Genomic DNA, 27,795 nt, shown 5'->3' on the forward strand with positions numbered 1-27,795 from the left:
TTTAAACAAACCATATGCCATACTGAACTGTTGAACTGCCTCTTAGTAAAAAAAAATTAATTAGGTGCAAAACTGCCTTAAAACGCATTGCAAAAATCAATCGACATATAAAACTGTACACTGAATACCATATACTCAAAAACATATGCCCTATTCAGTGTCCCCGCCTCCCCTCTGTTGAACTGCCTCTTAGCAAAAAAAAAAAAATAATTAGGTGCAAAACTGCCTAAAAATAAAACAAAAATGCATTTAAAACTTACTTTTTCGCTGGAGCGCGTCGGCCAACTACCAAAATCACATCACAGTGGTTCCAATGCAACTTCACAAGTCCCGTAACTTAATGCTTCAATACTCACCTGAAATAAATTAATAAATTACTAAAATGCCGACGTAAATTATTTAACAAGAAACATGCTTAAGTCTGTAATTTGGTATTACCAAAGCGAGTTCGCAAAGAAATATTTCCAATAAACAGAATAAAAAACTTCACTCATTAACTAGCCTTCATCACATCACGTAAAACTCCAGGGAAAATCTTATTTGACAAAAAACCTGCTTAAGTCTGCAAGTTGGTATTATTACTAAAGCGAATTTGTAAAGAAACGAATATTTCTATTAGCCAGAATAGAACGACAACAAAAACTACTCACTAAGTAGCCTTAACATCACGTAAAACTTCCCAGGAAAAAACTTATCCCATAAAAAAACATGCTTCAATCTGCAATTTGGTATTATGACGCAAGCGAATTGGGAAGACACTAATGATCCTATCAACCAGAATACAAAGATATTAACCGAGTACTTAACTCACTAAGTAGCCTTAACATCGCGTAACACTTATGGTTAAATGGCCACAATTGTTATACGGTGTTGCCAGGCAAGTTTCACAGCCGGAATAACCTGAGGAATTGGGTATTTTTATATAACAACTTTACTCATAAATAGAATACGGATATAAACCATTAAACTCACCCCCCTGTAGAGACGATTACACGTAAAATCATTCGCGAAAAACCACAACCAACAATAAGTAATCCAGGAAAAAAGTTTGAAACACTATCACCCACAACGTCTAATCAGCAACTGATGTAAGTCAGCTGTTTCCTGTTTGCTTTCAGTCAAGGACTCACTAAACTAGTACCAACGACAACGTAAAGAATGTCAGAAGGCTCAACAGTTACACCCATTGACGCTGTAGAGACAAATATGAAGTCTCATTGTCAAAACCCATCTTTCTTTACGGGCTTTTGTTGATAAAAACTGGCAAACTATGAAATTCAGCGGTTAGTTTGGAAATAAATCACCCTACGGCTAGGCATCACAGCAGTATACGATGCCCATGAGCGGAAGAACACTAATGGCCGATGAGCGGAAGAAAACTTAAAATAAACGAGACATTTGGTCCCATCAGCGGTAAAGGAGAATCTGAAATACAAATTAAACCAATTTTAAGTGTTTATAGATAAACATTATAAGCTTTTGAGCACCAGCAACAATTTAAATGCCTTGCCTGGAATGGAAAAGAGATAATGTATCGGCCCGGGTTTTTTCCCAACGCTTCATTTAACCGGACTCCCAATGTAACCCTTTTCAGCCCTGATTACGCGAAATCGAGGTAAGGGAGGTAATGGAGATAATGCGGGTTAATTTACCAGTTGAAATGAATGCAAAGGATGACAGACGAGGACCTGGTTATTTTGGTACGTGGAGCATCAACGCGGGTACTAGATTTTTACGAGGGAGTGAGCTCTCGATGTAAAATGAGGAATACTTTTTTTGTTTTTCTATACAAATTCCGATACTTAATACCACACAAAAGGATGGAAAACAACGGGGTTCAAATTAAAAGGAATAGAGGAAGCTATCAATTGAAGGAGAAAATGTATGGGGAGAACTGTGATCAGGGAAAACGGGAACTGAAGAAGCATTCCAAGACTTGGCAGTGAAAGGAGGAATACTTCAAAGGGTTACTGATTCCTAATCAGTAAGGGCGAAACGGTGGCTTCCCCTGTTACGAAGCCGTCGATGTAATGAAATAGCACGAAAATGAGATGCATTGCTTTGCATTCATGTTCTAAAGAAAGTATATGCGTGGCTAATCCACGTGGAAAATTGATAAACTACTTATCCTAAATATAAAAATATATATATATATATATATATATATATATATATATATATATATATATATATATATATATATATATACATATACAAAACAATGAAGATCTACAATTCGCTTCGCCCTAAAGGAAAAAGCTAAACATTTTCTCTCCTGGAATACGCGAAGCTGACACTAACAAACACGTCATGCCTATTCCCTTTCCCAACAAAAGAAGGAAAAGCGTTTGCGGCCAGAACAATGAAAAGGAACGTAGGAACATTCCCCGCGATTTTAAAAAGGCCGGAATGGGCCCAGGGTCCCCTGGGGGAGAAGCCCACTCATTGCAAATCACCTGCACTTATCTTTATTGTTCCGCCGTATGGCCTGCGCCATTGACATCCGAGGGGGAAAGAGAGATTCTGTAGCGCTGGTTCCGCAGTTTAGAAAAAAAAAAAAAGGAATCCGAGGATTAATAGGTCAGATTCAACGCACAACAAACTGTGCGTCAGGTATTATTATTATTATTATTATTATTATTATTATTATTATTATTATTATTATTTCAGTAGATGAACCTATTATCGTAGAAAATCAAGTTTCAAATGGTTTCCCATTAGTCAGATTATGCCTCTATTTGAGACTGAAGACTCAAATGATTCCCCCTCAAACAGATTAGCCCTCTATTTGAAAATGAAGACTCAAATGATTCCCCCTTAAACAGATTAGCCCTCTATTTGAAAATGAAGACTCAAATGATTCCCCCTGAAACAGATTAGCCCTCTATTTGAAAATGAAGACTCAAATGATGATTTCCCCTCAAACAGATTAGCCCTCTATTTGGAAATGAAGACTCAAAGAACCCCTCAAAAAGATTAGAAAGAAAGCGAAATATCGTTCTGAAAGAACGAGAGAAAAAAACCTTTGAAAGAGCTGAGAGAGAGAGAGAGAGAGAGAGAGAGAGAGAGAGAGAGGTCTTTCCAATCCTCGATAGGTTCTGTAAATACTTGTCGTCGGCCATGACACACGGCGGTAAAAGCAAAAAGGACGTTTTATGGACGTGGAATATATGGCAGGCCTTTTATGTCCTCCAACCCCCCACAACTCTTAATATCACTCACACCCTGCTCTTCACTTCCCTGTCTTTTTTTTTTTTTTTTTTTTTTACCTTGATCCTAATGTACTTTGCTAATGCGATTTGAGCTTCCACCATCTTTATCAAGATTTTTCCTATTCTTTTTTTTTTTCCAACCTTGACTGATGCGCTCTTAATGCTTTCACTGAGCTCACACAGATTTCTTTTCGGGGCCAATATTTGCGAACGTTATCAAATGCCATTATCCGTAGCCTCTCTCTCTCTATGAGTGTCGGTCCCTTTTTTTCGAAGTTCTCGAAATCCTTTTTGGAAATTCGGGCTTGGGTTTTTTTTTTTTTTCTTTCCCTTATATGCGGTTTCAAAATTCTTTCCCCTTCCCTCTATGGCAATTATATCGCCCTTCTGAGATCAAATATACGCCTTCCACTTTTGTCACCGGTTGTAATAGGAATAAGACTTTTTAGTTTTCTGTAAAAGAAAATTATTGTGCCGGCTTCGTCTGTCCGTCCGCACTTTTTTTCTGTCCGCCCACAGGTCTTAAAAACGACTGAGGTTAGAGGGCTGCAAATATGTATGTAGATCGTCCACCCTCCAGTCGTCAAACATTCCAAATTGCAGCTTTCTAGCCTCAGTAATTTTGATTTTACTTAAGGTTAAAGTTAGACATAATCGTGCGTCTGGCTCCTACAGCATTATAACGAGACGACCGAAAGATAGATCTATTTTCGGTGGCCTTGATTATACGATGCACATAAAACTCGATTGTTTATTATAGTTTAACAGCTGCCTGATGACAAAAACATTTACTGATTTTATATTTCTCTCTTTCGTGGATGTCAAATGTAAAAAAAAAAGTTCATTTGCCTCATTTTGGTTCAGTAGTGTTATCTATTTCATGCTGTAATCATACGCTAAGATACCACTATCGAAAAGGTTATGTATAGAATCTACTTATGTTCACCTCTGCCTCGCTTTCGAAATTTCCATTGCGACATTTATTTGTTTAATTTCTTCCAGCATATATATATATATATATATATATATATATATATATATATATATATATATATATATATATTATATAACATATATATATATATATATAGATAAATAAAAGTAATTCCAGTTATCTTTGACCACTAAGAAAAATGCTGAAATGATAAATATTTACTGGCCCAAGCAACACGCCGCAGAATTCAAAGGACAAGTAATTCGGTCCAACTTTCTTTAAAACGCAGTTAGAGAAGAACCCCAAATCCAGATCATCTGTTCCTCGGGAGAGTTAACAATTCGCGGAACTGTTCCCCCGAATCATATGTATATGCATATCCGCATTTCTTCTCAGAAATAACGAAAAGGCTTCATCACCCCTAAAGGCTCCGTCTCGTCAGGTTATGCCGAGAAGAAGAGTCCCTGGAGTGGTCGAAATGAGATGGAGAATAATTCGTCCCCTGTCCTCTGAAGGGGGGCGGAATTTGGTAGAATTTTAATGCCCCTGAGAATTGAAAACACCACATTACATGAAGAGGTAATGGTTATTAATCGATTTTGCATGGAAATATTACGGGTTTTCCATGACAAACGTATGAAGTTAATAAAATTGAAGAAAACAGGGCAACACTATTGTCAGAAGAAAAACGCGTTATCTGCAAGATAACTCAACCATGCAAATCAAGGATTTATTTTTGCGTAAAACACAGTTCACATTAAATGGATTCATGGAAGAAATGACAATTCACATTCCCACATATTTTTCTTTCCGTTATCACTTATCATCTTCCACTTTGCTGCAATCCTCTTATTATCTTTCTCTCATCCCAACCAAACAACCGTTGTTAATCTGTACCGAAATTTCTCACTCACTCTCATTCACTGCTGGAATGCATAAATATTATTTTTCTGTTTTGAAATTCCTTCACAAATGCATGACCTGATAATTCCGTCTTAACCTTTCGCTTTCCATTGGAAATGTCTTTTCTTCCAGCTCTAATTAGTAAGGAAATACATTCCTGACGTTATTCACGTTTCTTCAAAAAAGTTCGTTAATTGATCAAACTTACGGCTGGGACGCGAATTGAATCTAAAGTGTATTGGTGAATTAAAACGTTCTGATATTCACGCTCTAATACATATATGTGTTATTCTCAGTTGACACCGAGATACGCTAATAATGTTAATTAAATATGTTATAGATCCACTATCAAGATTTTGACAGATTTACGAATTATGAAGCAAGACCATCCATGCACAGCCATGAAAGGGCCACCTGTGTTAAAACTGGCAAAAAAAAATAAACAGACAGGTCTTGCAAGATCATCCGTACACAGCACCAAAGGGGTCACTCGTGTGTTAAAACTGGCAAAAAAACATGAAAAACAGACAAGCCTTTGCTTAACAGGCACCCCCTACACAAGCCACCCACTACCGTTAATGAATGCAACCTGCAATGAGTATCTAGGACAAGAGATCACATGCTCTTAAGCCATTGTTCTTCTGCTAACAAAGAGGAGAGATTGCGTAGGGGAAGAAACTATGAATGATGCAGCCAGTCGTAGGATGTTTTGTTCTCTGAAGGATAATTTTTTTCTTATTTTCTTTGGGCGAGGACGTCATTTATAGGATGGCTGGGTTTGGTTTCTGTTTTTTTTTTTTTTGTTTTGTAATGAGTACAATATGTGCTTGTTGCATAATGCGTCATTCATGTTGCAATGTGGGGGAGATGGGGAGCCTGGGGTTTCGTAATCATTGCTTAGTCTTTCTTTGTGTTATAAGGGGATGTCAAAGAGGTGGTAAGGTGAAAGTTTTCCAGGTGAAAGTTCTTCAGATGAAAGTTTTCCAGGTGAAAGTTTTCCAGGTGAAAGTTCTTCTGATGAAAGTTTTCCAGGTGAAAGTTTCCCAGGTGAAATTTTTCCAGGTGAAAGTTTCCCGGGTGAAAGTTTCCCATGTGAAAGTTTCCCAGTTGAAAGTTTCCCAGGAGAAAGTTTTCCAGGTGAAAATTTCCCAGGTGACAGTTTTCCAGGTGAAAGTTCTTCAGATGAAAGTTTTCCAGGTGAAAGTTTCCCAGGTGAAAGTTCTTCAGATGAAAGTTTCCTGGCCCTAAAACAAGGGTTTCATAAACTTTCATCAGCGGGAATAAAGATAAATATAAAAAAACTCATTATTCTGGAGTCTGGACAACAGCCAAATTAAAAGAGATAGACAATAACAATATGAGAAAAGTTAAGTTTCAAAATTTGGAAGGAATTTCTGACTGACATCGTCAAAAATTTCCTACCAGTATTTGAAACTTAATTTCTCTGATACTTTTATTATTCAACATTTTAAAAAATTTCCTGTCATCTGAACTTCAGAATATTCATGTAAGCCGAATGTCTTAATTCACTATAAGTAATGCTATGAATTTCCTAAAGAACGCTCTGAACCTGTTGTACTGTATATATTAGCGTTCTAGAACACTGATGAAGCCTAATTTATCATATCAAATTCTCTGTACGTTTAAATGGTAAAAAAATACGGCAACACAAAAACAAGGGGAGATTGGAAAAAACTTTGAACTCTGTCTTTAATTTCTATTTTAATTTTTGTATTCATTTATAAATATTATATATTTATTTTATTCCGTGTAATTTCTATATATGTATTTATTTTTATCTTCATTTAAATCTGTTTATTTCTATATTTTTATACGAAAACAATTTTGTACTCTGCATTTAATTTCTATTTTAATTTTTATATTCATTTATAAATAGTATATATCTATTTTATTCTCTGTAATTTTTATTTATTTATTTATTTCTATATTCATTTAAATTTTCTTATTTTTATACGAAAACAATTTTGTACTCTGCCTTTAATTTCTATTTCAATTTTTATATTCATTCATAAATATTATATATCTATTTTATTCTCTGTAATTTTTATTTATTTATTTATGTCTATATTCATTTAAATTTGCTTATTTTTATACGAAAACATGAAAGAAGTGACGGAGAGACAAAATCAGTATGGCTGACGTACCAAATGACATGACTAATGAAGTATTTTTTTTTTCAAATTACCCTAAAGCGTCAGAGAGTCTATGGATGCGTGTAAAATGGGAATTGCAACAACGATATATAGATTCAAACTTGCAAAGATAAGTCACTAAATATTTCACGAGAATTTCCCATAAGGTCATTTTCCTGGAAGCGGAATAATGCGAGGCAAGTCCAGCTAAAAATAATAGTAAGCTTCACTAAGTGAAATAATAAAGATATTCTCTTCATTATCTTTACAGGTAATTCTGCCTGACTGATCCCTTTATTATGAATATATTTAATTGGGTGATTATGTATTAAAGCAGTGAGTGGTTGTTAACCAGGGGTGCTCGCGCCCCTGGAGGGAGCGAAGCCGGTTCCTAAGGGGTGCGAGGATGCCTATGAATAATTAAAGCAAAATATATTTTTATGTACGCATGTTATTTTTTCTGCAAAGAAATAAAAATCAAATCAAATCAAATAAAATAAAAATTAATAATAATAATAATAATAACAATGCTAATTATAATAAAAATAATAATAATAATAATAATAATAATAATAATAATAATAATAATAATAATAATAATTATTATTATTATTATTATTATTATTATTATTATTATTATTATTATTATTACTACATCAGTGCTCTGAGCTATCATTAATACACACCATATCAACTTTATATTTTAGCTTTTTTTACAGCAATTCAGGGGGTGCGAGAACTGACTGCTGATTTGGAAGGGGTGCGTACTTTGAAAAAGGTTAAGAACCACTGTAGTATTAAAGAAATAACCCTGGAAAGACCTGTCCCCATAAAAACAAAACGCAAATTTCTATGATTTTTCTATGAATTTCTAGGAATCTCATTAACAAGTGAGCCATGATTAAGTTATTACTCATCGGAACGTGGAGACAAATTAATTACCCTGGAATTAGCACGACAACAGATGTTATTAATATTCCGCATTAATATGCGAATCCTGATCGCATTGTCCGCTGCAAAAATAATAACGATAAAAAAAATATCTTCAGATATACTGGTTTAATCAAAATAATTCCCATTTCCCTTTAAATCACAAGAGAGTCCCCTATGTGACGTCACAGAGCCCAGCGAGTGTATAATCCCATGAGCTGAATGTTGCAGTGGATTCGCTTAATATCTTATGTATAGTCTCTGCTTAGTAGGGATGCGAGAGAAAGGGGGTCGTCACTGAGAGAGAGAGAGAGAGAGAGAGAGAGAGAGAGAGAGAGAGAGGGGTTGAGGGGGCGGTGTTTGACAATATAAACGAGAGAGAGAGAGAGAGAGAGAGAGAGAGAGAGAGAGAGAGAGATGTTTAATAGTACAAACTCGAGAGAGAGAGAGAGAGAAAGTTTAATAGTACTAGCGAGAGGGAGAGAGTTTAACAGTACTAACGAGAGAGAGAGAGAGAGAGAGAGAGAGAGAGAGAGAGAGAGAGAGAGAGAGAGAGATGTTTAATAGCACGAACTCGAGAGAGAGAGTTTAATAGTACGAACTCGAGAGAGAAAGAGAGACAGAGGTTCAATGGTACTAACTCGAGAGAAAGTTTATGGTACTAACTACCTAAGGCAAACAGAGCACGGTGTACAACCATAGCTATATGTAATTCACGGGTCCACTTACCAGTTTCACATATTTCATGGGCACAACCTTGAATAATTCGGCCTATAGGGGGGAATTAATGCTGGTTCAAATATATATGTACAGATAGCAGCCATCGTCATATCAACTAGCGTTTCATCACGACAACGTTAGTAATAATAATAGTATATGCCTAGGGCTGCTGTGGAACATTCTGACCTCCAAATGTTTAAGCAGGGAGCGAATTCATTCCTGCTCTCTGCTGATGTCTGCTGAGTTCAGGTGTATTGGTTTTAATTTCTGTTCCCTCATATCTATTTATTTATCACCTTTTCCTATCATTTGTCGCTCTGCAGGCTTGGAACCCTATAGTTTATAATCTGTTGACTGTCAATGAAGGTTTTCAGCTGAAGATTTAAAGAAACCAATAATAATAATAATAATAATAATAATAATAATAATAATAATAATAATAATAATAATCTCAAACTTAACTCTCCTCCCCTCCTCCTGAAGCTTGTACACCATATTTCAAAATTAATATCAAGCACCTCAGTATATCATCCCCTTTGGTGATGCGGAGGAAAACTGAATGGACCTGATGGTTTCATTACCTCCGCTGACATCGGAGTTACGTTTTAATCAATCCTCATGTGCGTGCAGGTGCGTGCTTGTATGCGTGTGATTGCAGGATATCCAGGACTGAGAGAATGAATCGTGAAACTTGAGGCAATTATGTTTGGAAGAAATCGGCTCAAAATTTACTACAGAAGCAGAGCTTTTCTGCAGTTCAAATGCTTCATAGACGGTTACGTGTTCCTGCTAACCTCTTCTTAATGAATTATAATGGTAATAATTTGCTGTTATACATGTTGACCGAAGTTTTATCTTAAAATGTCACAGGTTAAGGTTAAGGCAAGATCTCTCTCTATGCTCGTATATGTCACTCATATACCAGCATAAACTAATGGGAACTGATAGACCTACATTTAGCTAAAATTGATTCAAAGTGATTCAAAAAATGAATAGGGGGTTTTGCATAGTTAGGCTTGGGTATGCTCTGTACCGAGAATTCTTCAATATACCACATGTTCAGGTTCAGGACAAATAAAACATTTTAATTCACATTACAAAACCCTAACAATGATTAGCGAAAAACTCATTAGGTACATGCTCGTACAGCTGGCAATCTCCCCCACTTCTCTGATACCAGTAAGGTGGGGAGGGTAGAAACGTCTTTGCACCTCATGTGGTGCACTGTATAGGCATTACTTAAGGTTCTTTACAGCGTAGCTGCAACCTCTTTCGTTCCTTTACGGTACCTCCTTTCATACTCTCTTTCTTCCATCTTGCTTTCCACCCTCTCCTAACAATTGATTCATAGTGCAACTGTGAGGTTTTCCTTCTGTTACACTTTTCAAACCTGATACTTGAGCTGTTTGTGTTTGTGAAATATCAAGCATAATGATGTTGGAATTTCTTTTAGACTATGGACAAACGGGTATTGTTATGTCAATAAGCAATTATAGATGCGCTGCACAACAAGCAATAACAGCGGATATGGGAAGAGTTGCCAGCAATTGCCACCTTGAAAAAATTAGATTTTTTTCATAATGATGCTTCATTAAACCATACCTACACATATTGAACATTCAAGATGAAGGAACAATAATGAGTTACTAAAGTTCTAAATCAGAAGGACCATGATGTCTGAATGATGGAAAGTAAAAATGCCTCATAAACTGGACTGTGCATCCATAAAAGAATGATCAGTTTTTCATATATATTTTCAGAACAGAGTAAAGCATGTTTGAATGGTTTGTTCCGATTACTGGTTGCATCAAATGGATGGAAAAGCATTTGATCACGTGAAGGAAAAATATAAATACTTTCGAAAGAGGGGGAGTAAAAATTTTTCAAACCATAGATGAGTTACAAACCAAATCAAAAGCGAATTTACAGAGGGAACTTTAGACCATCATAAAGCAAGAATAATCATAGAGAAAATGGGTAACGCTTCTTGAAAATGTCCGAAAGTTTTAGCGTATGTCAAAAATTATTTAAGTTCAGTTATAATAATTCGAACGCATTATATAAAAAAAAATGATAAAACCGATGAAATTAAAGCTATGGTACTACAATACGCTAAAAGAGAGAGAGAGAGAGAGAGAGAGGTCTTTGTTGTCACGTGAAAGGGTTGAATATCCAGCGATATTATGAGAAACGGATAAAAGGCCTGGAATTTATTAGACGTCCACAAAAAAGTCCTTTTGCTCTTACCGTCGTGTGTCAAGGCTGACAAATATTTATAGGGTGTATCGAAAATTGGGAAAAGGTCTCTTGTGTTATACCGGTGACACGGTGGCGGAATGAGAGAGTTCCCTCTATCCCTTGGCGCGTGATATTACACTTTCTGTGGAGGGTTTACTGTGATGTCCCTTTTCCATGATCGTATTTCAAGGGGGGAAACGATTAGGGTTGCTTTAAATACATGATCTATTGGACTGGGGCGCGAGGTGGTATACACTTTTTATGCACGACCATTGAAACCGGACAGATGGCATTGACGGTCATCGTATATGTCTCCAATTCTGCGCTCTTGCGAACTACCATCTCCGATTTTCATCGTTTTATATTATTTGTCTGTCTGTTTCTCAGTACGAACGAATGATTAGATGTGGGTGTAGATCCCAATCTGTTTAGTTTGCCAAACGATTTTATTGGAAGGCCCCACCTCCCCCAAAAAAAATTAAAGGTAAAATAAGAATAAATATGTCTGGAACTTGCTTACCAAAAAGAAAGGAAACGTAAAGCTACAGCGTAATTGGGTAAATCTATTATTACAATGTAAAGCAGGCTTCAAGAATAACCCGCATTCATGATCTTGAGAACAACGAACAAATCCTGCCAAATGAATTATCGAGACCTTTTACTGATCACCATCATTTATTGGGAAGGAAAGTTTTCCGAGATAACATCACAACTAGTCTCATAATGACGGTGCACGTGTGAGATTTCGTCTTTAAAGTAAGCCTCCAATAGCCAACATTGGAGCATTCACGTGAAATGGCTTTGAGTAAACCTGTCTGCCTTAGTAATTTCCCGATGACTAGCAGATGACCAGCGTAATATAACAGTAATAACAAAAGTAATACTTTTATTTAAACAATGAAACATGAATCTTAGGCCGTGCAGCCAAGCACTGGGGAACTTTCAGCCATCCAGCGCTGGAGACGGTAAAAAGAGGTTAGATAGCAAGATGGAAGCGAGAATTAAGGTAGAGTCATAGGCTAGAGGTTCAAACGACACCCATTTAAGCGAGAGTGGTAGAGCGAGCAATGTTTACCTTCGTTACGACAGTGTTTCCCCACGGATTTTCGTTAGCAGCTTAGTTCGTGGTCGTTCGTAGTAGATAGCAGAGTGTTGCTAAATCGGGGGTTGCTATAACGGTTAATTTTGTGTTAATATTGCTACGTGGTGGTGTACCTGTTCAAGGTAGGTAAATGTTCTTAATGGTTGTATAAGTGTTCGTGTCGTCTCGTATTTTTATGCAGTAAATATCCATTTTTTGTTTCACGAAATACATTTACCGTTTCATGGTTTTGTGACGATCAGAGTAGTTTTAGGTACCGACTGCTCCTAAACTTTGCTTAGCTCTCACCCGTTCATTTTTAGCTTGTTCTGATATAGTGAAGTTTTAAGAAATGGTGACGAACGTAGCCTGTGATTGACCTGTGCCACTTTTATTTCGTGAAACCTTCTTCCTTAAAGCTTGCTTTTTTCGTTTCTGATATCCAATTTATATTTCAGGTGATTGGATTTAAACCTGCGTTGGAATAGACAGATTTGAATCATAGCCACATATATACGACGGGCGTAGACCACTGAGTGCCTGTAATCAAGTAAGTTTTCACCTATTAACAGTAGGTTTGATTTAACGTACGACGTATTTTAAGTAGTAAATCGTTGTTAGCTTGTGTTAGCCTAAGTTTTTGGACATTATTTTAATTTGAAGGTATTTTTAACTAACCTATTTTAGTTGATTTTAATTTTAATTTCAATTTACATACTAGATGGTTTTTCGAATACCTAAATCGTTGGTCTCTTTTAGTAACCTTAGTTTTGAACATATCATTGATGTGAAATTATTTCCAGTCGAGATATTTTAGGTGAAATTAAGCTGGTTCTAAATAGTGCTAAATTCTAGTACTCTCAAGTTTTACATAAAGCTAGCTTAGACGCGGTTGCTTTTCATTTATGCTTGTTATGATGTTAGGTTAAGTAATTTTAGGCTTTCAATATAGCTAGCATAGGCATGCTTGCTTTTCAGTTATGTTTGCTATGTTGTTAGGTTAAGTAATTTTAGACTATCAATATAGCTAGCATAGGCATGCTTGCTTTTCAGTTATGTTTGCTATGTTGTTAGGTTAAGTAATTTTAGACTATCAATATAGCTAGCATAGGCATGCTTGCTTTTCAGTTATGTTTGCTATGTTGTTAGGTTAAGTAATTTTAGACTATCAATATAGCTAGCTTAGACATGATTGTTTCACTTATGCTTGCTATGATGTTAGCCTAAGTAATTTTAGGCTTTCAATATAGCTTGCTTAGACACGATTGCTTTTCATTTTTGCTTGCTATGATTTTATGTTAAGTAATTTTAGGCTTTCAATATAGCTAGCGTAGACATGATTGCTTTCCAGTTATGCTTGCTATGTTTTTAGGTTAAGTAATTTTAGGCTTAAGTCTTAAATCAAATTGGGGCCACCTTTGTGGGGATGGTGGTACTGCTCCAGTAAAGGTGGCCCAAGGACTACACATGGGAGACTTATCTCTACCATGTATACATGGTAGAGATAATCCTTTTGATGTCAGGTTGTGTAAATTTCAGCTTTGAACAGATTCTTTTGACGTGTTTATAGATCTTGAGCTAAAGAGACGAGGGTAGTTTTTTTGTGACGAGGGTATTTTTTTATTAGATTTTGTGACGAGAGTAATTTTTTTGTATCGAGGGTATTTTTTTGTGTCAAGGGTAATTTTTGTGTGTCGAGGGTGTTTTTTTGTCAAGGGTGTTTTTTTGTCGAGGGTGTTTTTTGTGTCGAGGGTAATTTTTTTTGCGTCGAGGGTAATTTTTTTGCGTCGAGGGTAATTTTTTGTGTCGAGGGTAATTTTTTTGTCACGGGTAATTTTTTTTCGTTTTTTGTGTCAAGGGTAATCTTTTGTGTCGAGGGTAATTTTTTTGTTTTTGTGTGTCAAGGGTAAGTTTTTTGTGTGTCGAGGGTAATTTTTTTGTGTCGAGGGTAATTTTTTTGTGTCGAGGGTAATTTTTTTGTGTCGAGGGTATTTTTTGTGTCGAGGGTAATTTTTTCTGTGTCGAGGGTAATTTTTTTTGTCGAGGGTAATTTTTTTGAGACGAGGGTGATTTTGTATATGTACGTGTATAGATGTGTGTACATACATATGTATTATGTATATATGTGCATGTATATATATATATATATATATATATATATATATATATATATATATATATATATATATATATACTAGCCTTGTTTTACTAGATATATCCTATATTTGTAATAATAAGCACAGGTTGTATTGTAGTATTCTTATAGATCAAAGGGTTAGTTGTGTACTTTCAATGTAAAGCTTGCCACAAGAAGTAAAATGATCAAAATTGAAAATAACAGCTTTACCGGGAGTCTGACTTTCTAGACGATAGATTTTCTAACTTTCTAGACCAAACATTTTCCCCGCTTCCCTCTGTTGAAAGTTAAAAGTGAAATGGCAAAATTAAATGTTTATATAGATACTTTAGTTAATGAGTGATCAACGGTTGGGCCATTAGTTATAACCCCCCCGTAGAGGGGTATCGCCGTCAGTGCACCTCGTGCGGTGCACTGTAGGCATTACTTAAGGTTCTTTGCAGCGTGCCTTCGGCCCCTAGCTGCACCCCTTTACATTCCTTTTACTGTACCTCCTTTCATATTCTCTTTCTTCCATCTACCTTTGCGCCCTCTCCTAAAAATTTATTACAGCTGCGAGGTTTTCCTCCTGTTACACCTTTCAGACCTTTCACTGTCGATTTTCGTTTCAGAGCTGAATGACCGCACAGGTTCCAGTGCTTGGCCTTTGGCCTAAATTCTATATTCAATTCAATTCAGTTCAATAATAGTTGGAATTGGAATATCAGAAAAAGTTGTTTAATAGCGGCAGTAGCATAATGTCTGGTTAGGTTAAACTCTTAAGTGCTAGGGTGAACATTTTTTCCAGGTTTAAGGTTACACAGTGATCATGAACATTATATTTGTCATTTTTTGTCAGTTGCGCTGTGCACATAGCACATACGAGTATAAAGTGTTTTAGTCTTAGAATGCATAATGGTTTGCGAAAGGGCATTTAGAAAATTTGCTGAATGGTAGTACTGCAGTGTTATACTGTATGATTAGATTAACCTGTGACTGCTGAGGGCAAAATTCTTTTAGCCAAATGCGTGGTTACCGTTCTCTCCATGCACAGTCTATGGTAGCTAGAGTGCTTTATGTTCGAGGGTATTGAATGACCATGAACACACAGAACTTATAAGTATATTGTATAAATATATGTGAAAGTAACTTTACACACACGTATATATATATATATATATATATATATATATATATATATATATATATATATATATGAGGTAAATTTTTATTTTACACAGAAGCATCATCACGTATTTCATAATTCCTGAAGCATGTGTGACAAAATATAGGCCACTAGTCAAATAGCACTCTTATTTTTCGAAAAAAAAAAAAAAATAACACATAACCATCGCTTCTTTCCCAACCTTTCAGTTTTATTAACATCCCGCGAAATATCGCGGTTTTACCCCGGCACTGTGTGTGTGTGTGTGTGTGTGTGTGTGTGTATCTGAGCAAATGCGAATCAAAAATTCATAGCAAGTACCAGTGATGGGCCAATCATTAGCCGGTCAGCTCGTGAAATTAGTTGGCAGTTGATGGACGGGAGTGAAAAATATTGTTGTGTGGCCATTCCAGTGGTTCCAGTTCTGGCACAAAAGGCTCAATGGGGAATAGCATAGCCCAAAAGAACGTGCTGGATATTTCTGTGTTTTTTGATCTGTAATTGACAGTGGGTTTTTTTTTTTCCAAGCTTGTTTTTCCTCTTTTTTGTGGTTGAAGATTTTATGGTCGTGAATAGACGATAGAAGCATGACTTTTTTTTTGTGAGACTAGTGAAACTCCCTTGGTATAGAAAGTGTTTTGCTTATTCTGCCCTGAAATGGAAGACTGCAGTATCTGCGAAAATACAGAACTGAGAAAAATGGTAGATACTGCAGTTTTCCCTGGCCTTACTACGGATTTTGCAGATACTGCAAATAAGACCCACTAAATAAAGCATTGAAGAATCATTCTGAAACTGCAGTAACTTGTGTATTAGTGTTTCACGAGCCCAATAGGTGGCATATCTCAATTTCGAAAATTTGGCAGGTACTGCAGTTTTCCATTTTATTGTTTCAATAAATCCAACCGATGGATGCTGTCCTTAAAATTATTCTCCTCTTCAAAACATTATCTCTTGCGAATTCAGTTGAATACTACGTGACCTAAGATATATTTTGAATGAATTCGAATCTTTTTTTTTTGTATTTTACAATTCAATTATTTTAATTTTAAGCAGATTTCCATGGACGATTTTAACTGAACTACTTTTGTTCATTTCTTTGATTCATGAGTTGTAATACAAAGATTCTTTGAAACCCACGGACTGTTGGTCCTTTCTTGTTGGAGTGGAGAGGTTCTATACTGGGGATTGACAAACCTAACCTCTTACAGAACCGTGGAATCTTGAAAAATGCTTAATTTAGCAAAATTTGCTCTTCATCTTGGTGTTGTCGGAAGGGGAAAGCCCTTTTACTGTACCTCCTTTCATATTCTCTTTCTTCCATCTTACTCTCCACCCTCTCCTAACAATTGATTCTTAGTGCAACTGCGAGGTTTTCCTCCTGTTACACCTTTCAGACCTTTTACTGTCAATTCACATTTCAGCGCTGAATTGACCTCATAGGTCCCAGTTTTTGGCCTTTGGCCTAAATTCTGTATTCAATTCAGTTCATGCTGATGGCTGGAGGTGGTCAGACCGAGCCTGCCCTCTCGAATATATATGTATGTAGGTTCCCCATTATTAAGCATCTTTATCTCCAGACACTAAAAGTAAAGGGTTTAGCTCTTGGTGCCCTAAAGGGTTTGTGGGCAGTAGAGAATTAAGTTGTTGGGTAATTTGAAGATTGTTCCTAACCAAGAGGTGAGAATAAAGCCATAGTTAATATTTGTATTTTATTGTCCATAACTCAGTGGTACTTAACCTATTTATTACCAGGCCCCCGTTGCATCTATGAGTAAAATTCCCTCCCAGATTTAAAGGAAAATAAAAAAAAGATGTTTTTATCCTTTTGGGAATGAATTAGTGAGATACTTGGCACTACTTCTGAGCGATTCGTGTTAAGAGATTAACGAATATAATTAGAGGATTTTTCATTTTTCCATAAGGCTTGCGCCCCCTTGGAAATGGCTGACGCCCCCCAGGTTAAGAGCCACTGCTATAAATAGTTGCTTGATAGAATGGTGTCATAGAGGCCAATTTTATAACCGAAGTAACTGTGTATGTCTCAGAGTAAATATTCTGCTTCTCCGAACAGAAATACATTTCATTTTCCTTCTGAAAGTCCTGAAAAATATAGCGAATCTCATGTTACAGTTATTACGTTATATATGATCCTTGGTATTTCCTTTTACATTTTCTGCGGCAATTCAGCGGAAGACGAATTGTCTTAATTATATATTCATTTCTTAGATGCCAGGATTCAAATGGTTCATCTTCACTGCAGTGTTTTATGGATTTCCTTAACAAGAATTTTTCTTTTTTCATTCGCTTGAAAATTTTCATGTAATCTTAACTCGAATGGTCTTGGTCGGGTCATAATATAATGTTTAGGTGATTTTGCAGGGAAAAATATATTTCTTGTTGTGCAATAGACGTTCTTTCCTTTGCGAAACTTGTCTGATATGTAATTATATGTGTTATGTATATGCATGTATGTATATAAGTATATACTGTATATATATATATATATATATATATATATATATATATATATATATATATATATATATATATATATATGATATAAGTTAAATATATATTTAACTTATATCATAAATTTTTATATATATGCATACATAACACACACAGTACATATATATATATATATATATATATATATATATATATATATATATATATATATATATATATATATATATATATATATATAAATTATATGGATATATTTATATGTATATACAGTGAGAGAGAGAGAGAGAGAGAGAGAGAGAGAGAGAGAGAGAGAGAGAGAGAGAGAGAGAGAGAGACCAGGACGACAAAACCGCCCTCACAGTAGTAGTAGCTGCTAGCTGCTTTCCATTCTCGCCCAAAATAGTCGAAACGAGACTACCCACCATCTTCCTTCTTCAGTCATTCGCTTCTTCTATCGCGCCGTCAACAAGCCTATTCCGATGCTCATTACCACGGCCGCGTAATATACGAACAAGCGTTACGCAAACATCGCCGAGTCGGCAACAAAGGCGGTAATTAGTCCTGATTAGCGTCTGTACACAGGCACACAGGTTAATTGACAGGTTCCTCTCTCTCTCTCTCTCTCTCTCTCTCTGTCCGTGCACTTCATTGAACCTCGGTGAAACAATGCAGTATTGTCTAAGAGGATTCCTTTGTCGAGTTTCATGTGCGCCTTTTCAAGTCGCGAAGGAGAACGCTTACTTTATTTATAAGATAGATTCAGGGATGAGGACGATGATTTGCGTATCGTGTTTGCTAATCGTCTCATTAATTTGCTTTTTATGTTCACCTGATTTTGAATGTTGTTTGTACGCTTATTTTCTGGCCTTCATTGTGTACTATTTATTTTCAGCTGATTTTGAATATTGTTTGTGCATTTATTTTCTGGTTCATTATTTATTTTTTTATTTTTAACTCAATCAGTAGTGGTTGTGTCATTGAAGGAACAAACGTTCATCATATTATTTGTCTTTCGTTGATATTACTTCAGCTGTACTGATATACTGACTTATTTAATATAATCACATAGCTACATAAATATTTCACCTATAATTATATATCGACTTCCTTAGTCTGCGAGCATTACTGCAAAGATACACAAATGTAAAAGGAACATTCTCATAATTCCTACCGACCAATCCTTCCCGCAAGAGTTCTTGTAAATCTTTAGACGACAGGAAGAAGAACTTCTTGCAAGACAGATCACAATAGGTTGCTCCCAACACCACCTTGCAGTATATAATATAATATAATGCAATCATTTATCACAAGAAAAGAGGGAAAATGACGCATCTCTCCGAATGTTTTTCGCGGCTCTGATTAAATGTCTGAGGCGTGATAGCGACATGGAAATATGGGGGAATCTTTCTGTGTGGGTGGGTATATTTAGACAGACAGACAGAGAGAGAGAGGTTCTTCTTTGAATTTGTCTGTAGGAATTTGCTGTTATTCTTAACTGTTTTCATGATAATAGTCGAAAATTTCAAGTGATTGTTTTTGCTTAGGGGGTTACAGCAGTGCCGTCAGTGCACCTCACGCGGTGCGCTGTGGGCAGGCATTACTATAGGTTCTTTGCAGCGTGCCTTCGGCCCCTAGCTGCAACCCCTTTCGTTCCTTCTACTGTACCTCCTTTCATATTCTCTTTCTTCCATCTCAACTTTCCACCCTCTCCTAACAATTGATTCATAGTGCGACTGCGAATAATTAAATCTAGTCCGCTGGTATGGTGATTAGCGTCGTGGCATGCTGCTCAGATGTCGCGGGCGGGTTCGCGTCTCCCCCAGGGCGATGAAAAATCACTGGCTCTGCACCGTGATCAGTTACTGCTGCAGTGTGGGGTCTGCGGTGGGAGGCTGAAACCAACATTCTTGGGAAGCTTCAAGAATTTCAAGTCATTGGCTCCTTTTGTGGGTTTGTTCCATGTGAATAGGTTTCATCTAATAATAATAAAATAATAATAATAATAATAATAATAATAATAATAATAATAATAATAAACCATCACGTCCGAGCCACCGAGAATGGAATTACAAGGACGGGAGAATCAGGCCCCCCATTTGACAGAGCTGATAAGCAGCGGGTCTTCCCTCGGGAGATGATTACAGCTGGTCTTGCACTGGGATGAAAGGGGGTTGTGATGTCTTTTTCTTAAACGCGTCAGATAATCCTTAATTAGGGTTGAACTTTCATTGAAACCGGTGTCATAATCAGAGAGAGAGAGAGAGAGAGAGAGAGAGAGAGAGAGAGATAACTTTCACACCTCTTGATGTCTTTCCCTTGTTGACAGAGAATGTGTGTCTTATTGTAGACTATACAGAATCGCATTGATATTTTCGTTTGAAGCCGTTTCAAAGAGTTTATTTTTTTTTTTAATATGTGTTGGTGAATCAGTGACTGACTGAAAAATGGGAATAGCGACAGTACAGGTAAATTTTGTAACCTCTGTAGTCTTACACTCATCATTTCAGGACAGTTACGAACGCATACAGTTTCTTTTTTAGTTTTCTGTAAAAGAAAACTATCGTGCCGGCTTTGTCTGTCCGTCCGCACTTTATTCTGTCCGCACTTTTTACTGTCCGCACTTTTTCTGTCCGCACTTTTTCTGTCCGCCTTCGGATCTTAAAAACTACTGAGGCTAGAGGGCTGCAAATTGGGATGTTGATAATCCACCCTCAAATCATCAAACATACCAAATTGCAGCCCTCTAACCTTAGTAGTTTTTATTTTATTTAGGATTAAAGTTAGCCATGATCATGCGTCTGGCAACGATATACGATAGACCACCGCCGGGCTGGGTTTATAGTTTCATGGGCCTTGGCTCATACATTATACCGAGACCACCGATAGATAGCTATTTTCGGTGACCTTGGTTATACGCTGCAGCGGCTATACAGAAAATTAGATTGCGCCCAAGAAACCTCGACGCATTTTTTACTTGTTTTCTGTAGTCATCATTAAAGGACAGTTAGGAACACTAACAAACAGTTACTAAATCAAAAAGTAATCTTTTAAGGACCGCTGTATCGGCCGTCCATCCAAAAATCTTTCTCGTTTCAGTAAAATGAATTTTGTCCTAAAGTACAGTGACTCCGTAGCGGGCCACTGCTATCAATGCACCTCACGTGGTGCACTGTAGGCATTACTAAAGGGTATTTGCAGTGCCCCTTAAGCCCCTAGCTGCAACCACGTTCATTCCTTTTACTCTACCTCCGTTCATATTCTCTTAATTTCATTTGACTTTCCACCCTCTCCTAACCATTGTTTCATAGTGCAACTGCAAGGTTTTCCCTCTGTTACACCTGTCAAACCTTCTTACTGTCAAGTTCAGTTACAGCGCTGAATGACCTCATAGGCCCCAGCGTTTGGCCTAAGTCCTATATTTTATCTATTTAAAATACAGTGACTTCAAAGGACGAAATACAGAAGTATCAATAAAATTAACAAAATTCCATTTTCCTGACATATTCCTCGCAAGGCTCCCATATTTTGTACACCACTACTTTTGGGATCACTGGTCCCTTCTTACACTGCCCATCCATTAGTAAACCTCTTATCTGGTCTTTTCTCGGCTCTTTTTCCACAGTAAATTGAACGGAGCTACTTAACCTGGTCTTTTCTCGGCTCTTTTTCCACAATAAATTGAACGGTGCTACTTTGGCTTGTTATCTGTGCGTCCCCCTCTCCGAGGTGCTAGTCCTAAATACCGTATGGCAAATGTAAAGTAGACGGCCGCACGAAGATATCGTTTATCAATATAATTTGTCGACTACACAATATAGAAATGGGTGTATATAATACTTCGATTCCTGAGGGGTTGGTACTAAACATTTCGTCCCAAAGAGCTTCCGCCTAGTGCTAGCAACTCAGGGCAGGTGACGCGTAGATAACAAGCCAAAGTAGCACAAATGGAACATTACGTCTCTATCCAGCTTAACCTACTTCCAACCTCTCCAAGACATGTCACTCTGGCGCCTGGGTAACTTCTCTTCACTCAGGCGTGCTTTGTTATGTCATGTTTCCATATACTTTACCTTGACAAGGCTTGAGGAGACTAAGGGAAGCCTGGATGAGGTAACTGCAAAAAATAAGTTGGCAAAGAATAGTGCCATTGCTAAAACGATGATCATGATGGTGAGGGTGACATTGTCACTTAACTTGCCATTAGCAAAGAATCTCAGCATATTGAAGATGAGTTATCAGTTAATTTCATTCAGTTGTTTCCAGGACCTGTCTGATGAATTTCTTGGGACTGAAGTTCGAATATGTACTGTAGGCCTAGTCTATGCGAGATGAAGGAAATTAAAACTATCGGTTGTGTACATCAGATAAGCCTCTGAGGCTGAGCATTCTAGATGCACAACTCTTTGCAAGGACTCTCGTTTTTAGACTGATCGATGAGAGAGAGAGAGAGAGAGAGAGAGAGAGAGAGAGAGAGAGAGAGAGAGAGAGAGAGAGAGACTGAAGTAACTGACTCCCATGCTTGTCATGGAGAGGTGTTAGGCCGGTGACATAACAAACACCAATCTATTATTTCCCATACAAAGTGCAAGCTGGCCATTGTCTGTGAATAATGGATGAGCAAATTGTATGTACAGTGCGAATGCAATTCTATATGCGGCTGAGTGACATGGAAGCCATCAGGATGAACGAACAGTTACAACCCCAGCCTATGCTTACTTAATGGGTGCAAACCGACGCTGTCAGGCACCACTGAAAAAATTATTTTAAATTCCCGGTGTCCTGTTTCTGTTAGTTGTTTTGATTCCTTTGTATTTTTCGTCCAGGTTTTTGTATATTTTGTATTTTAAGATCCTTTTATTTATTTAACTGAAAGTTATCGCGGTGCTGTGATGTTTTGTCCAGTTCTCTGTTCGCTTATAAATTCAGGTCTAGGCTAACGCATTGCTAGACATACTTAAGCCCTTTCTCTATTTTTTTTTTTTTTTTTTACTACAAAATTCACGGGCGTTTGAATGCAAGTTACGACATTATCCATCGACAGCAACTATATGGCTATAGTATATATACCTTTTAAAACCCTGGAAACAGAATTTTATTTCCTTTTTTGAGCAAAATAAAGACGAGTTAAAATTAACTTTTTCTAGGAATGAATGTACCTCCATTCATATTCTCTTTCTTCCATCTTTCTATCCACCCTCTCCTAACAGTTGATTCATAATGCAACTGCTTTGAGGTTTTCCTCCTGTTACACCTTTCAAACCTTTCTGCTCTCAATTTCCGTTTCAGCGCTGAATGACCTCATAGGTCCCAGTGCTTGGCCTTTGGCCTAAGTTCTATAATCCATTCAATTCAATTCAATTTAGAAATACAGTATACAATTGCAAAGGAAACAAAACAAAATATTTTCTCACTTGATTCATTCTTCTTCTCAACGTATGAGACAACATAGCAGGTTCTACCGTCCACTTTAAATTACGTACCATAAGAGAACTTTTTACTTTTATATCATTATAAATCTCGGCTTTCACTTTTTACCAGAAACGAAAGATACGATGAATGGTGGCCCCTCTCTTATCGTAGAATTATTCAAATATTCTGTGATACTCCCTTCTTGTTGATAATGAGAGGTCGAGTACAAGAGAGAGGAAGTGGTTAAGCCAGATGGTAAACTCTAATGAATGATTTTTGTCTACTCAGTTCATACAAATATATATTGCATTTTTTTTCTTTGCTTCATAATGAAAAGTTGTATGTAGATGTGTATGAATGTGAGTATGTATCTGTGTATAATGAAGTATTCACGATAGGTTTATTCTCTGACTGTAAGATGCCTGGTTATTCCGTTATCAAAATGAAAATCTCTCTCTCTCTCTCTCTCTCTCTCTCTCTCTCTCTCAATACGTACCACCAGACAAAGCAAACTCCGGATTACATTAAACTGTCTTGAACCATTTGTTAACATTTTGCATAATGGATGATGGGAAGCTTAGTATTTCAGAATACCTGAATCAGTTATTTAGACAAGAAAGGTCTCGTGCAGTGACCTCTGCTTACACTCGCCCTAGGGGGAAAGAATAGCCAGACAGACTGTTACGCAAACCGGATACATAAGTGATTATAGTGGGTTTTAGCAGAGGAAATATTCCTTCAGCTGAGTGGGACTTCTTAGAACGAAGGAAGGGACGCTTTTACTTATGTAGCTTAATCACTGCGCGTTGGTGGTCGTTGTTTGAGCCATGTATATTTCACTAGACTCATGGCACTCATCTCAATGGAGGGATTAAGATTGTGGGGGCTAAGATTGGCTACCTGGAATGGACTGATGTTTTGTGTTTTGCAACTCCTGAAATATGTCTTAGTGTACTCGTACTGTGATAAAGAAAGGTATTGTGGTTTATTGCGAGGTGGCAAAAGCAAATATCTGTAAGCATCACTGGCAAGTCCATTTGTCTATCTTTGTGTAAGATATGTTTATATCTGTTTATTTCGAGTAAATACTTCAAGTTGTCACTGAGACCTTTATTTATTGATTTATTTATCTGTCTATCTATTTATCTATATTACCTTGTAAACAGTATGATTAGGCACGATTGTTCAACTTTAGAATAACGCCAGAAATCAGAATTACAGCGTGGAAACTAAATTGACATAGTCCGATATAAGAGAATTATCGCCAAAGGAATCATTGGCGCCTTTCACAAAGGTCTCGGCTGTGCCTACGTTCTATGAGCTTTCATAATATCTGTAGAACATTTACGAAGACCTCTGAACAAGATCATTTCACGGGGATACAAGTCTGACTCTGCTTTTCGCGCTCCTTATGAAAGGATAGCAGGTCTCGCCTTTGTTACTTGTGCACCCTGAACCGCCCACTGGCTATTGTCGACCAGCTCCCACCCCCGCCTCCTACCCAGTACTCCAACCTCTCAACCAAGTATGCTCCCACACACACACACACACACACGCAAGAGAGAGAGAGAGAAAAGGGCAGAGACAGAGAGGTGAAAGTTAAGAGAGAGAGAGGAAGACAGAAGAGAAAGGGAGAGAGAGGGGGGAAACCAACGCTACCCCAGAAGGTTGTAGTTTACGCTAAATTCAAATCGGGTTAATTTTGCCGAGAGTAGTAGTCTCTCAACACTCCGCCCCGCGAGAGATAACAAATTCTCTCTCTCTCTCTCTCTCTCTCTCTCTCTCTCTCTCTCTCATACAATTGCATTTAACTTCCAGTTCACGCATTTTTCGGCCTCGCGTTGAACCTCAGTTCCATTTGGTATTGTCTGTACGTTAAATCTGAATTCCCTTTAGTTCTGTCTGTACGTTGAATTTGAATTCCCTTTGTTTTTTGTTTTTTCCTGAGCATTGATTTGAATTCCCTTTAGTACTGTCTGTACGTTGAATCTGAATCCCCTTTGGTAAATGTACTCTATGCTAAATTGGAATTCCCTTTGGTTCTGTCTTTACGTTGAATTTGAATTCTCTTTGGTTTTGTTCTTCCTGTACGTTGAATCTGAATTCCCTATGGTACTGTCTGTACGTTGAATCATAATTCCCTTTGGTACTGTCTGTATGTTGAATTGAATTCCCTTTGAAACGCAGTAATTTAGCAAAGTTTTGCTAACATGACCTCCGTTCCTCTAACTTTGGCCCTCTCACGCACTTCCGGTTCTTTTCATCTGTGTTCATAAAAGCGTTTTCATCTCCAACCTACCGAACGGGGCGACCGGTGCTAAAACCTTCGCCCAGGCGGAACAAACGCCATTCATTGACGCATTTCGATTAGCATATGTCACGGGCTGATGGCAGCTATTAATGCAGCTATTAATGTTTAATCGGTCAATTATTTTCCGAAGTTGAGTCTTGGCTGGGGCTCTGCTAAGTTCCTATTTTGACAAATTTTGTTGGTTTTGTTTTTAGAGCGATCATAAGCTTGCGTTACTCTACTTCCCTCAACATATTAATTAGTACTGATTTTCCTCTATAGTAGATAGTTAATGTAGTTTGATTTGTATTGGGTAGTGTTTTCTTTGAATTTAGGCTAAAGGGCAGCAATGGGACCTATGAGGTCATTCAGCGCTGAAATGGAAATTGACAGTAAAAGGTTTGAAAGGTGTAACAGGAGGAAAACCTCAAAGAAGACTAAGAATCAATAGTTAGGAGAGGTTAGGAAGTAAGATGGAAGAAAGAGAATATGAAAGGAATTACAATTAAAGGAACGAAAGGGGTTGCAACTGGGGGCCGAAGGCACACTGCAAAGAAAACCTTAAGTAATGCCTACAGTGCACCGCATGAGGTGCACTGACGGCCCTACCCCACTACGGGGTCTTTGATTTAACAGCGTATGACCAAGAGTCAATCCATTTGTCATTGACATTTGGAATGGAAATTCAGCGGTAACTGTTTATGAATTATCGCATGCCTTCGGACTCTAAACCGTAAGGTACTGCTAGTAGAAGTAGCAGTAACTACTTCGATAGCAATAGCGCTAATAAAGAAAAGGAAAAAGCACTTGACAGAAAATTGCTCCAATATACTTGCGTTATTATTGTCGCCTCATATGACTCAGAATTTGATCCTAACTTTCAGGCTGTATGCTATCTTGTGACCGGTGAATTCGATTAGCGGTTTGTTGAAAAATAACACCTTGTCGTAAAAAGTCAGGGAAAAGGAAAACGAGGGACTTCTCTATGTTAGTAACAAAAAGATATTTGTATATATATATATATATATATATATATATATATATATATATATATATACATATATATAATACATAATATATCGGATAGGTGAACCAGGTGTATATATATATACCATGCTTTTAATTCTATATCTCTCATAATCTCTCTCTCTCTCTCTCTCTCTCTCTCTCTCTCTCTCTCTCTCTCTCTTGATATTGAGAAATACACGAACCATTAGGAAGAAGAAGAAGAAGACACCAAATGACTTCTGTCAATAATTCTCCTCCGGGACCTTATCAACTGACCATTCCTCATCGTATCCTTCCTCGTCCAGCTAATTATTGGGAACGTTGTGCGGCTAATTTTGGCTCTCTCGTTATTGTTGATTTAGTTTTCTGTAAAAGGAAACTATTGTGCCGGCTTCGTCTGTCCGTCCGCAGTTTTTCTGTCCGTCCTCAGATATTAAAAACTACTGACGCTAGAGGGCTGCAAATTGATATGTTGATCATCCGTTCTCCAATCATCAAACATACCAAATTGTAGCCCTTTAGCCTCAGCATTTTTTATTTTATTTGAGGTTAGAGTTACCCATAATCGTGCTTTTGGCAGCGATATAGGATAGGACCATGCCGTGGTTAAAGTTTCATGAGCCGAGTCTCATACAGCATTATACCGAGACTACCTAAAGATAGATCTATTTTCGGTGGCCTTGATTATACGCTGTAGCGGTTGTACAGAAAACTCGATTGCAGCGAAGAAACTTCGGCTCATTTTTTGCTTATTTTTTGTTGTTATTGAGCGGAAACAACGCATTTGTAGGGTTCTATTGACGAGTGTCGGGCGTAATACGAGTTGTCAATCTCCCTCGTCGAGCAGAAACTTGAGGGCTTCTGTTGAATGACTAGGACTCCTGCTGTTATCGCGAGTCTCTCTCCACGAATAACTATAGTACTTCGGGTCTTTTGGTGTTCCTCTCGGTAAAGGACTGAAGGTCTCTCTCTCTCTCTCTCTCTCTCTCTCTCTCTCTCTCTCTCTCTCTCTCTCTCTCTCTCTCTCTCACTTCGATGGCAATTAGTTGTATTCAGAAAGCTCAAACATTGTAAGCAACGTAATTAGCAAGTAGAAATCATAAATACATCATAAACAAATACATTTACACACTCTCTCTCTCTCTCTCTCTCTCTCTCTCTCTC

The 27,795-nt window shown here is 37.3% G+C and overlaps 1 protein-coding gene and 1 long non-coding RNA gene across 3 annotated transcripts in view; one reads left to right on the forward strand and one right to left on the reverse strand.

Moving 5' to 3' along the window:
- LOC136850879 (zwei Ig domain protein zig-8-like) overlaps positions 1-1,130 on the reverse strand; it is a 217,497-nt gene extending 216,367 nt beyond the window's left edge. The window contains exons 1-2 of one of the 2 annotated variants that reach the window (XM_067124920.1): positions 973-1,124; positions 261-356 (exon numbers count right to left, since the gene is read on the reverse strand). The gene's annotated coding sequence lies outside the window, so the exon portion shown is untranslated. Of the gene's footprint in view, positions 1-260; positions 357-972 lie in introns of both variants that reach the window. The other variant, XM_067124918.1, reaches the window with a different exon arrangement.
- A 10,788-nt stretch (positions 1,131-11,918) lies between these two features.
- The window catches only part of LOC136850881 (uncharacterized), a 110,966-nt gene continuing 95,089 nt past the window's right edge, over positions 11,919-27,795 (forward strand). Inside the window, exons 1-2 of the long non-coding RNA XR_010856772.1 lie at positions 11,919-12,314; positions 12,630-12,721. This is a non-coding gene — a long non-coding RNA (uncharacterized lncRNA). The remainder of the gene's footprint in view (positions 12,315-12,629; positions 12,722-27,795) is intronic.

Source organism: Macrobrachium rosenbergii, chromosome 22 (assembly GCF_040412425.1).
Source record: "Macrobrachium rosenbergii isolate ZJJX-2024 chromosome 22, ASM4041242v1, whole genome shotgun sequence".
Taxonomy (NCBI): Eukaryota; Metazoa; Arthropoda; class Malacostraca; order Decapoda; family Palaemonidae; genus Macrobrachium; species Macrobrachium rosenbergii.